General features: G+C 43.9%; 1 pseudogene across 1 annotated transcript; it reads left to right on the forward strand.

Moving 5' to 3' along the window:
• The first annotated feature begins 263 nt into the window (after positions 1 to 263).
• On the forward strand, positions 264 to 6,392 carry LOC147638807 (calcium-transporting ATPase 5, plasma membrane-type pseudogene; annotated as a pseudogene). Its single transcript, XR_015263329.1, has 2 exons — positions 264 to 437; positions 3,193 to 6,392. The product of XR_015263329.1 is annotated as a calcium-transporting ATPase 5, plasma membrane-type pseudogene (transcript).
• The last annotated feature ends 3,004 nt before the right edge of the window (positions 6,393 to 9,396 follow it).

Genomic DNA, 9,396 nt, shown 5'->3' on the forward strand with positions numbered 1-9,396 from the left:
GAAGCCTAGGTTTAGGTTTTGTCAATTCCACACTGATCTCTCTCTCTCTCTCTCTCTCTCCCCCCCCCCCCCCCGCTTCCATGTCTCTTCTCTCTGTCCGGCGGCCGGTGGTCGCTCTTCTCTCGATGCGGCTCAGCACGTTCCGAACCCTCCATTTCTATGTCTCGAAGCCTCCAGATTAGCCTCCGTCCACGAGCCTTGAACGGTAAGGCAAGCCAGACTTTCCCTCCACGTCCAAGCAACTGTAAATAGGCCCCAATGCGCGGAGTGCTCACATTTTCAAAGCCCTTTCGCATCAGCCCAGGCTAGCCATTCCCATTCGCTGCGTACTCAATTATCGATATTAAGTTATATGCAACAACCATCAGCCTAGGCCAGCCATACCCATTCGCAACGTACTCAATTATCGATAAGCCAAGAACCGATTTAGATTCAAGGTGAGTTTCTCGATTCTTTTCTTGTACTCTTAAATTGATAAAAAAATATACGTTGTCGAATGCATATGTTCAAGATTCATTATTGTTATTATCATTGTACTATCCCATAGTTTTATGGATGTTCTGAAGAAAGTTTATCTCCTGGCTTCTCCTCCCATTGAGCATGTGCGTGCATGAAGAGAAAGCTAGTATTTAGCCATCGTACATCATGTGCTTCTCGTGTTACAACAAAATTAAATGAATTTGATTTAAACATGGCCTATCACCCAACTATAACTAAAGCAAACATGAGATGCAAAATGATGTATCGCTTTTAGGGTAGTTACATACCTACTAATGTTGGCTGGAATTGATGTGTAAGATTACTTGGAAAAGCACGTAAAGGAAGGGGGTGCATATGAGGGTCCAAACAATGAAACCCCTTAGAATCATTGAACGCCTTTTCTTGATCAAGGATTACTTTCTCATCATGATCTCATGTGATGTTTTAATATATCTCTAGAGAGTTCATTGATGAGAACTCATGGGCCACAATGGTGGGTTTGTGGATCGATGTGGAATGAGCTTGATTCATAAAAGTTGACAAGTTCGAGGATGTCAAGGGTCCTATATAACAATTTCAGAAATTCATTAGGATTTTATGCATTAATTTTTGGGCCAACTTCCATGAAAACTAAGTTTTGGTAATCAATCTTGAATTCAACTCCTACATTAAGAAGGGGTTTTGTTTGCAACTAGAAGTTGAGAAGTAAATATCCACAAGTTGGGTAATATATGTATATCTTTTAGTTATTACATGCTTTTGTATTGAAAATGGGTTTGAAATTAGAGTGAAAGCTGCTCTTTCTCTAGGTTTTCTTCACCTAACATAATCTAACGTTTTGATGTTGGGTTGTATTAATTAAGAGGAGAAAAATATTTCATCACTTAGACCCTTAGAAAAAAGAGATCCTTGTAGAGGTCCTTTGTAGAACGTCTTCTAAGGGGTCTCTCTCTCTCTCTCTCTCTCATAAGATTCATGCCTATAATATTTTTGCTCTCCCCTCTATGTGTCCATTCTCTCTTTTCCTCTGCCATAGTGACCATTAAAATTCTCCCAACCATTGATATCGTAAAGAGACCCTTGGCCATTAGGAGCCATTAGGAGCAATGCTACTTTTGAGATCTCTCTTTGCATTTTAAATTGAAATTCTTCAACTAGTATGGATGTTAAAAAAAAGTGTTATCATGTGAATACTAATGCTTTTTTGGAATTAAATATTAATTAAAGGGTTTTAGGTGGGTGTGCGTTTTTTTAAATTGGATATCAATTAAGATCCATGGTCAAAAGGTTACTTCTTTTATGTTACTTTTAAAAGCAGGTATCATCGTCTGTCACTTTTGAAATTTGAAGAGAGATCCCTCTTGATTCTTCTTGGATTTGTTTGTCGAAAACTAGATTCTTTTATGAAAGGTTAAAAAAAGCCTCCTTAGCTTTGAGCATCTTTTTCCAATTGACAAAAAGCTATGAAGGACAATAAGAGGGAGGAGATGAAGACGAGAAGGACAATAGGGGAAGGAGGGAATGACCATGGGAAGGGCCATTTAGCAGATCAAGGTGACTTGCGATAGTAGCGAGCTTGACCTTTGGCCATTCTTGGCTGGTGTGGTTGAGGGTTGTGAGAGCTTACTTTCAAAACCAGAATGGAAAGCATTCCAATCTTGTTGATGGGACATTCATCAAACGAATCACCATTCCCAAAAATATGATGTGTCATGAATATACATCCATTGCCCTCAACCATGAATATACGAAAGGGAATAGAATAAGAAGCTTTTCCCCTTAAGAAAATGGATTGCCCTGTTTTCCTAAGGGGAAGGGAATGGAACAAGGGACCTGAGGTGATCCATTTTCTTGAGGGGGAAATAGTGCCCCTGTTCGATGATGAAAGGGAATAAAATAGGGGAACCTTTTCCTCCCAAGAAAATGGGTCGCCTCGTTTTCCTAAAGGGAATGGAATGGAACAAGGGACCTGGGGTGACCCATTTTCTTGAGGGGGAAAAGGTTCCCTTGTTCCATTCCCTTTAGTCATGGTTGCAAGGAGAGAACATTCTGGTTGAAATAGAAGGAAGAGATGACACATGAGTTGTTGGAATAATGCACGAGAAGCTAACACTCTAGAATTTTAATGAAAAATAAAGTAGGTTTGCATGTTGTTTTTCAACATGCTAGCCTAGAATGCAACCATGACAAGACTGGGAATGCCCCTAGCCCTATGCCCCTAGCCCTCCCATTCCTGTTCGGCACCCGAAGCAATGCAACCATGACGAGTTTGGGAATGCCCCCAACCCTCCCCATTCTTGGGGCACCCGGGAATTTTGGGGAGTGTTGGGGGCATTCCCAAGCAGCATGCCCCTTTCAGAGAAGTATTGAAAATATTTTGGAAATTATATTTCTTAAATTTTCTATTGGTGAACGGATGTTGGGCAAACGGGATTAGTGATTGGACGTCGTCAGGTTGATAATGCTGCCACTTGCACTGTGCAAATTGGGTGAGGGGCAGGAATCGTCAAGGTAGGGGCATGACGGAAGGAGGGGGAAGGAGAGAAGAGAAAAAAATTAATTAGAGAAAATTACAATTAAAATTAACCAATGTTAACTATAGCTAACCTTAGTAACAATATATATCCATGTTACAGGTATAAGGAGATCTTTAAAAATCATACTTGGACGTTTTGACGTGAAGAATGTGTGTAATCCGATCACCTTTTGCAGCATGCTGGACAAAGCCAGGAGCGCCAAGGTGCAAGGCGATGGCGAGGACTCATGTAGCAAACTAACGTGGAGGTCGAGGGCTGCCATGCTTAACGTGAGAGCTGCATTATCTCGCTTCAAGCCGCTTAAACGTCTTGCAGATTTCTGCGATAGCGAAATCCAGCCAGCTTGTATCAATGCAGAGCTTCAGTGCTTGGGGATCGAAACGATCGTGCGCGCTCGCGATGAGGAAAAGCTCGCACGCCTCGGTGGAGTCGGTGGCGTAGCTCGGCTATTGCGAACCAATCTAGAGACTGGCATTCCCGGAGCTGATGACGTTGAAGACGAGTTCGCCATGAGGAGACACCAGTTCGGGAAGAATGGGTACTCTCAAAATTCAGGATCGGCTTTAACGTCCTTCTGCGGTTTCTTCTGCGAGGCTTTCAAAGACGTCACTCTGAATCTCCTTATGCTGCTTGCAATTCTATCGTTGGCTTTCGGCATCACAAGTGAAGGTGTGGAGCAGGGCTGGTACCACGGAATCGGCGTCTTGACGGCCGTTCTTGTGGTGGTAATTGTTACGGCTGTAAGTGACTTCCAGCAGTCTCGCCAGTTTCAGAGCCTCGACAAGGAGCTGAGAGACAACATCCAGGTGAAAGTGGTTAGAGCAGGCAGGAGGATGGGCGTGCCCATCTTTGACATTGTGGTAGGCGACCTCGTGGAGCTTCGCGTTGGCGACCAGGTACCCGCCGACGGTCTGTTTTTGAGGGGACAATGCTTGGCTATCAGTAATGATCAGTCTCCTATGGCAATGGCAGGAGAGAGCAAGCAATTTCTCGCCGATAGTGAACATAACCCCTTCTTGTGGGCTGGATGCAAAGTGGAAGAAGGGTATGGCTGCATGCTCGTTACTGCCGTCGGCACCGACACGGAATGGGGGCACACCATCGCCACCCTTTCAAGCTGTGACAATATTGCAGAAGATGAAACTCCTCTTCAAGCCCGCTTGACAAGTGTAGCTGTCCTAATTGGTAAGGTTGGCTTACTTGTGGCAGTGCTTGTTCTCTTGAGCCTTTCGATTTTCTCTGTCACTGGCCACACAGGTCGACATGACACCTCGGGGATGAGCATTAGCCAGATTGTCAATACCATCATCAAAATCTTCTCCGTCGCTCTGGCCATGGTGTTGGTAGCGGTGCCTGAAGGTCTTCCTCTGGCTGCTACTCTCTCTCTGGCATATTCTATGCGGAAGATGATGGCTGAAAATGCCTTAGTGCGCCGGCTCTCTGCTTGTGAAACAATGGGGTCCGTCACTACCATCTGCACTGACAAAACGGGCATCCTCACAATGAATAAGATGACGGTGGTGAAGGCATGGATCGCGGGAAGAATGATGGAAGATGATCACCACGACTGTTTCAGCACCCGCACTGCTACACTGGACGGTGATAAGAAAACATTGGGTCTTCTTTTCCAAGGAATCGCTCAAAACAACACCGGTAGTGTGTACATGACCAAAGGAGTACCGGATGAGTACTCACTGGAGGCTGTGGAGGTCCACGGCAGCCCGACAGAGAAGGCTCTCTTATGGTGGGGTTTGAAATTGGGCATGAAGTTTCAGGAGACGAGGAGCGACTCAGTGGTGCTGAAGGTGGAAATGTTCAATTCATTGAGGAAGCGTGCAGGAGTGGCTCTGAAGATGTCTAGCGATGGAAGAGTCTTTCTTCATTGGAAGGGAGCAGCAGATATCATTCTAGCCTCTTGCAGCAAATGGCAAAACGAGAAAGGCATAGCAGTGGAGATGTCCGTGGAGAAGAGGGGAGACATGGAAAATATGATCAATGAGATGGCATCGGCAAGCCTGCGTTGCATGGCTTTTGCATGCTGCGAGCTGCAGGATGAAAAGGCATTGTTTTCAGACGGTCGTGATCGACTGCCAAAGGATGACTTGACGCTGCTTGCTGTGGTGGGCATCCAGGACCCTTGCAGGCCAGGGGTCACCGAAGCGGTGGAGCGGGTGAAGGCTGCCGGGGTGAGGGTGAGAATGGTGACGGGAGACAACCTGGCCACCGCGGAAGCTATTGCCGCCAAATGCTCCATCCTTGGTGCAGCTGACATGGCAGTAGATGGGCCCATCTTTCGTCGGTGGGATGCCACAGAGATGCGCGAGAACCTCCCGCGTGTGGCTGTGCTAGCTGGAGCTCGACCGTCTGATAAGCTGCTGCTAGTGAAGACTCTCCAATCTATGGGGGATGTAGTGGCGGTGACTGGTGGCGGCACCAGTGATGTCGCTGCTTTACACCAAGCTGACATTGGCCTCTCCATGGGGATCGAGGGCACGGAAGTTGCCAAGCAGAGCTCTGACATGATCATTTTGGATGACAGCTTTGCATCCATCGTGAGGGTTGTGCAATGGGGCCGCACTTTCTACTCCAACATTCAAAAATTCTTGCAGTTCCAACTCACCGTGAACGTGGTGGCGCTTGTCGTTAACCTTGTGGCCTCCATCACTTCCGGCAATGTGCCGCTTACGGCCGTGCAACTCTTGTGGGTGAACCTCATCATGGATACACTTGGCGCACTGGCACTAACGACAGAGTCTCCTGCAGACGATGTCATGTCTCGATCCCCAGTCCGCATCGAGGAGCCGCTACTGACCAGCACTATATGGCGCAACCTGGCTTTCCAGGCGGCGTACCAAGTGGCTGTCTTGCTCACTCTTCAAATCTACGGCGAGTCCCTCTTGCACCTCCATGGGCGTAGCGACGCGGCACTCATCAATAGCACCGTCATCTTCAACACGTTTGTTCTGTGCCAAGTCTTCAACGAGGTGAACAGCCGCCGGCTTCACAAGCGCAACATCTTCCAAGGCATCCTCCGGAACCATCCCTTGTTGGGCATCGTGGCAGCCACACTCTTCCTCCAAGTAGTGATGGTGGAGTTCTTGGGGAGATTCACGTCTACCATGCACCTGGACTGGCAGCAATGGCTGCTGTGCATAGGTCTTGCATCCTTGAGCTGGCCGATCGCCTTTCTTGTGAAGTCAATCCCATCCATTAGCACCCCCATCTTCAAGAAGCCCTCCCAAGATTAAAGGCCCTGCGGGTCTTTTCACACTCAACTCTTTGGAAAAATCCTAGCAGGTTTTTGTTTTTGATGATTTTCCTAGTTACAGGTATGGATATTTCCTATATATATGTACGAAAATCAATCTTCGATCTCTACTAAATGTGGACTATTATCTAAGAAATTGTAAATTTCCTATATAGGGATAGAGCTATTCAATTCCTATATAGGGATAGAGCTACTCATCCTATCGTTTAAGAAATTGAAAATTTCCTAAGTCTCCGTAATTTCAAACTTTCTATATAGGGAATATAGGTTTGCTTACACAAGAAACAAGAATTTCGTATATTATAATAGATAATGGATTGCTTATTATCAACAAAATATTTTTTATATTAGTTATTCTAGTTACAAACTCAAATACTTAATTTAGAACTCTCTCTCTCTCTCTCTCTCTCTCTCTCTCTCTCTCTCTCACACACACACACACACACACACACACACACACACACACGTGCGTGCATTCTCCATATAGATTATGTTGAGTCCTTGGTATTAGTGAAGGTGGCTTCTAAGCAGAGCTTTAGTTCATCCGATAGCCGATGACCCTTGCAATGGAGGGAGACTTCGCTTCTTCGGTTATATAGCTTGGGGGGGGGCAACCTAGCTATATTCGTATGTGGGATAAGTATCCCTCACCTACAAGTAACCTTGTCTCCCTGCTCCTATGGATCCCCTAAATCCCGTATACACATAGCGTGATATCTTTACGAGTAGAGCTCTACTTATAAATCCATATAAACTAACTCATTCCTAGTGAATCCCTCTATCTTTTAGTCTCTATGTCAATAGTCGTAGCTCTTCTAGGTCATCGTAATTACTGGTGCTGTGACACTACTCTCCCCTTTCGAAAGAGTTCTCATCATTGACAACAAAATTAGGAAACCTCTTCTTGAGTGTGCTCACTCACTCCCAAGTAGAACCTTCCTCGGGTCTATCCTTCCACTAAGCACTCTCTCCAAATAAAGTATCTAGTTCGAGTTTGTCTTGGAAATCCAAGACCTTTTTTGGTTCATGTGGTAAGCATGAAGGCTCTATCGGTTCTACAAGGATCTCTTCATCAACGACACTATTGTGTTCACCCAGTTTCTTCTTTAGTCTATTGACATGAAACACTGGATGGATCCTAGAACTTTCAAGCAAGGCTAATTTATAAGCAATACTATCAATTCGTTTTAGTATTATGAACAATACCTTGGAGAAAGTTTTGAACATATCCCCATCTTTAAAGATTCAAATGACTCCCGAATCCTGATGTATACTTTTTCACCTTCCTCAAATATGACATTTTTGCGTCGCGTTGAAGTCCGCATAACTTCTATTATGATCCTGCGCCTTCTTAACATTATCATTTTTGAGTTTCATTATAAGATCCATGTCTTGAAGAAAGTCTTTGACATAGAGCCGAGCTAATTTATGCGCGTTTATGTTAGTGCATATGGGAATGAACCGACACATTTTGGGTAACCTATCTACGATTATCCAAATAGAATTGTGACTTGTATTTGTTCTAGGTAATCCTAGTAAAGATTCCATAAATATGCTTTCCCATTTTTCATATGGAATCTCTAATGGTTGTAGTAAACAACGTATCTTTAGGCATTCTGCCTTATTGACTTGACACTTTTGGCATTTAAGTACAAAAGTTTGGACGCCCTTACTTAAGCCAGACCAACAAAATTCTCTACTGGTTGTAGTAAACAACGTATCTTTAGGCATTCTGCCTTATTGACTTGACACTTTTGGCATTTAAGTACAAAAGTTTGGACGCCCTTACTTAAGCCAGACCAACAAAATTCTCTTAACTACTGTATATGTCCTTCGTATTCTGGGATGACATGCACTTATACTACTGTGACATTCACATGAAATTCGATGCCTGATATCAATGTTTGTGGGAACACATACTCTACCTTTATAAAGTAAGTACCCATGATGGAAAAATGATTCCAACGATTCTTTTCATGGTCACTTAACGACATGTCTCCTTGAAAAATTTCTCGAGACCTCCCGCTAGGTCATATTTGTCTCGTCAATGAGGCTATCTTTATTTAGAGGTAAAGGATACCTTTTCTCTATGGCATGCCGCACCCGGAAATAATGAGGATCACTCTCACATTTACCCCTTTAATGACTCAAGTAAGTCTCTTTTGAATTGAGTAAAGCTCAATTCATTAACCATAGGTACCTCACTTAGCGAATCAGCAACATTGCATTTACCCTTACGATATCTTAGTTGGAAGTCAAATTCTTGAAGCAACTTTGCTCAAGGAGCTTGCAACCTCTCGATTCATTTTGACTAGAAAGCCATTTGATGCTCTCATGATAAAAAACTATCTCAAATTTAGCACCATATAGATAGCACCTCCATTTCGTTCAATGCGTGAGTAATGGCATAGAGCTCCCTCTAATAAGCCAAGTAGTTTTATTGAGCCTTATCTAATTTCTTACTTTTAAATGCAAGGGGTCTTCCCCCTTGCATAAAAACTTTTCCAACAGCATGGTCACTCGCGTCAGTCTTGACTAGAAATGGCTCATTTGGTTCAAAAACTTTAAGTATTGGAGCGGTAGGTATTGCTACTTTAAGTTTCTCAAAACAAGGCTGCTATTAATAAACCTCCGTAGCCATAAGAAAGCTTGATAAATAGATAAGAAGAAGATAAATAAAGCAAACTATGCCCGACAAAGAGAGTGGCTTCAATCTCCCCCCATGCATGAGTGAGCACGCTTCCTCATGCATGTATTTATGTATTAGCAAAAAGCAAGTGCTCACAAATATAGCTTGATACATTCCCCTTTAGGCCATTAATATCAAAAAGTAACTTGGTCCCCAAGCTTGGCTATTTACATTAAAATTGTTACAAACTATGGGCGGGCGACCATCATCGCACATCAAAATACAACGGCCGTGCATCGGCCAAAATCCATCACACCCACGCTACTCTGTGCATTGATCTGCTCACCAAAAACATAAGACACATTAAATCTCGATTATCCGCCCCCAACACGATGCGACCATTGCTCCACGCTCTCGCATGTAGCTAGTCACGACCATGAGGCAAATGAGCATACCATAAATATATATAAAATATCAAATAA

The sequence above is a fragment of the Cibotium barometz genome, chromosome 4 (genome assembly GCF_041138505.1).
Source record: "Cibotium barometz isolate CiBa-2024 chromosome 4, ASM4113850v1, whole genome shotgun sequence".
Lineage (NCBI taxonomy): Eukaryota > Viridiplantae > Streptophyta > Polypodiopsida > Cyatheales > Cibotiaceae > Cibotium > Cibotium barometz.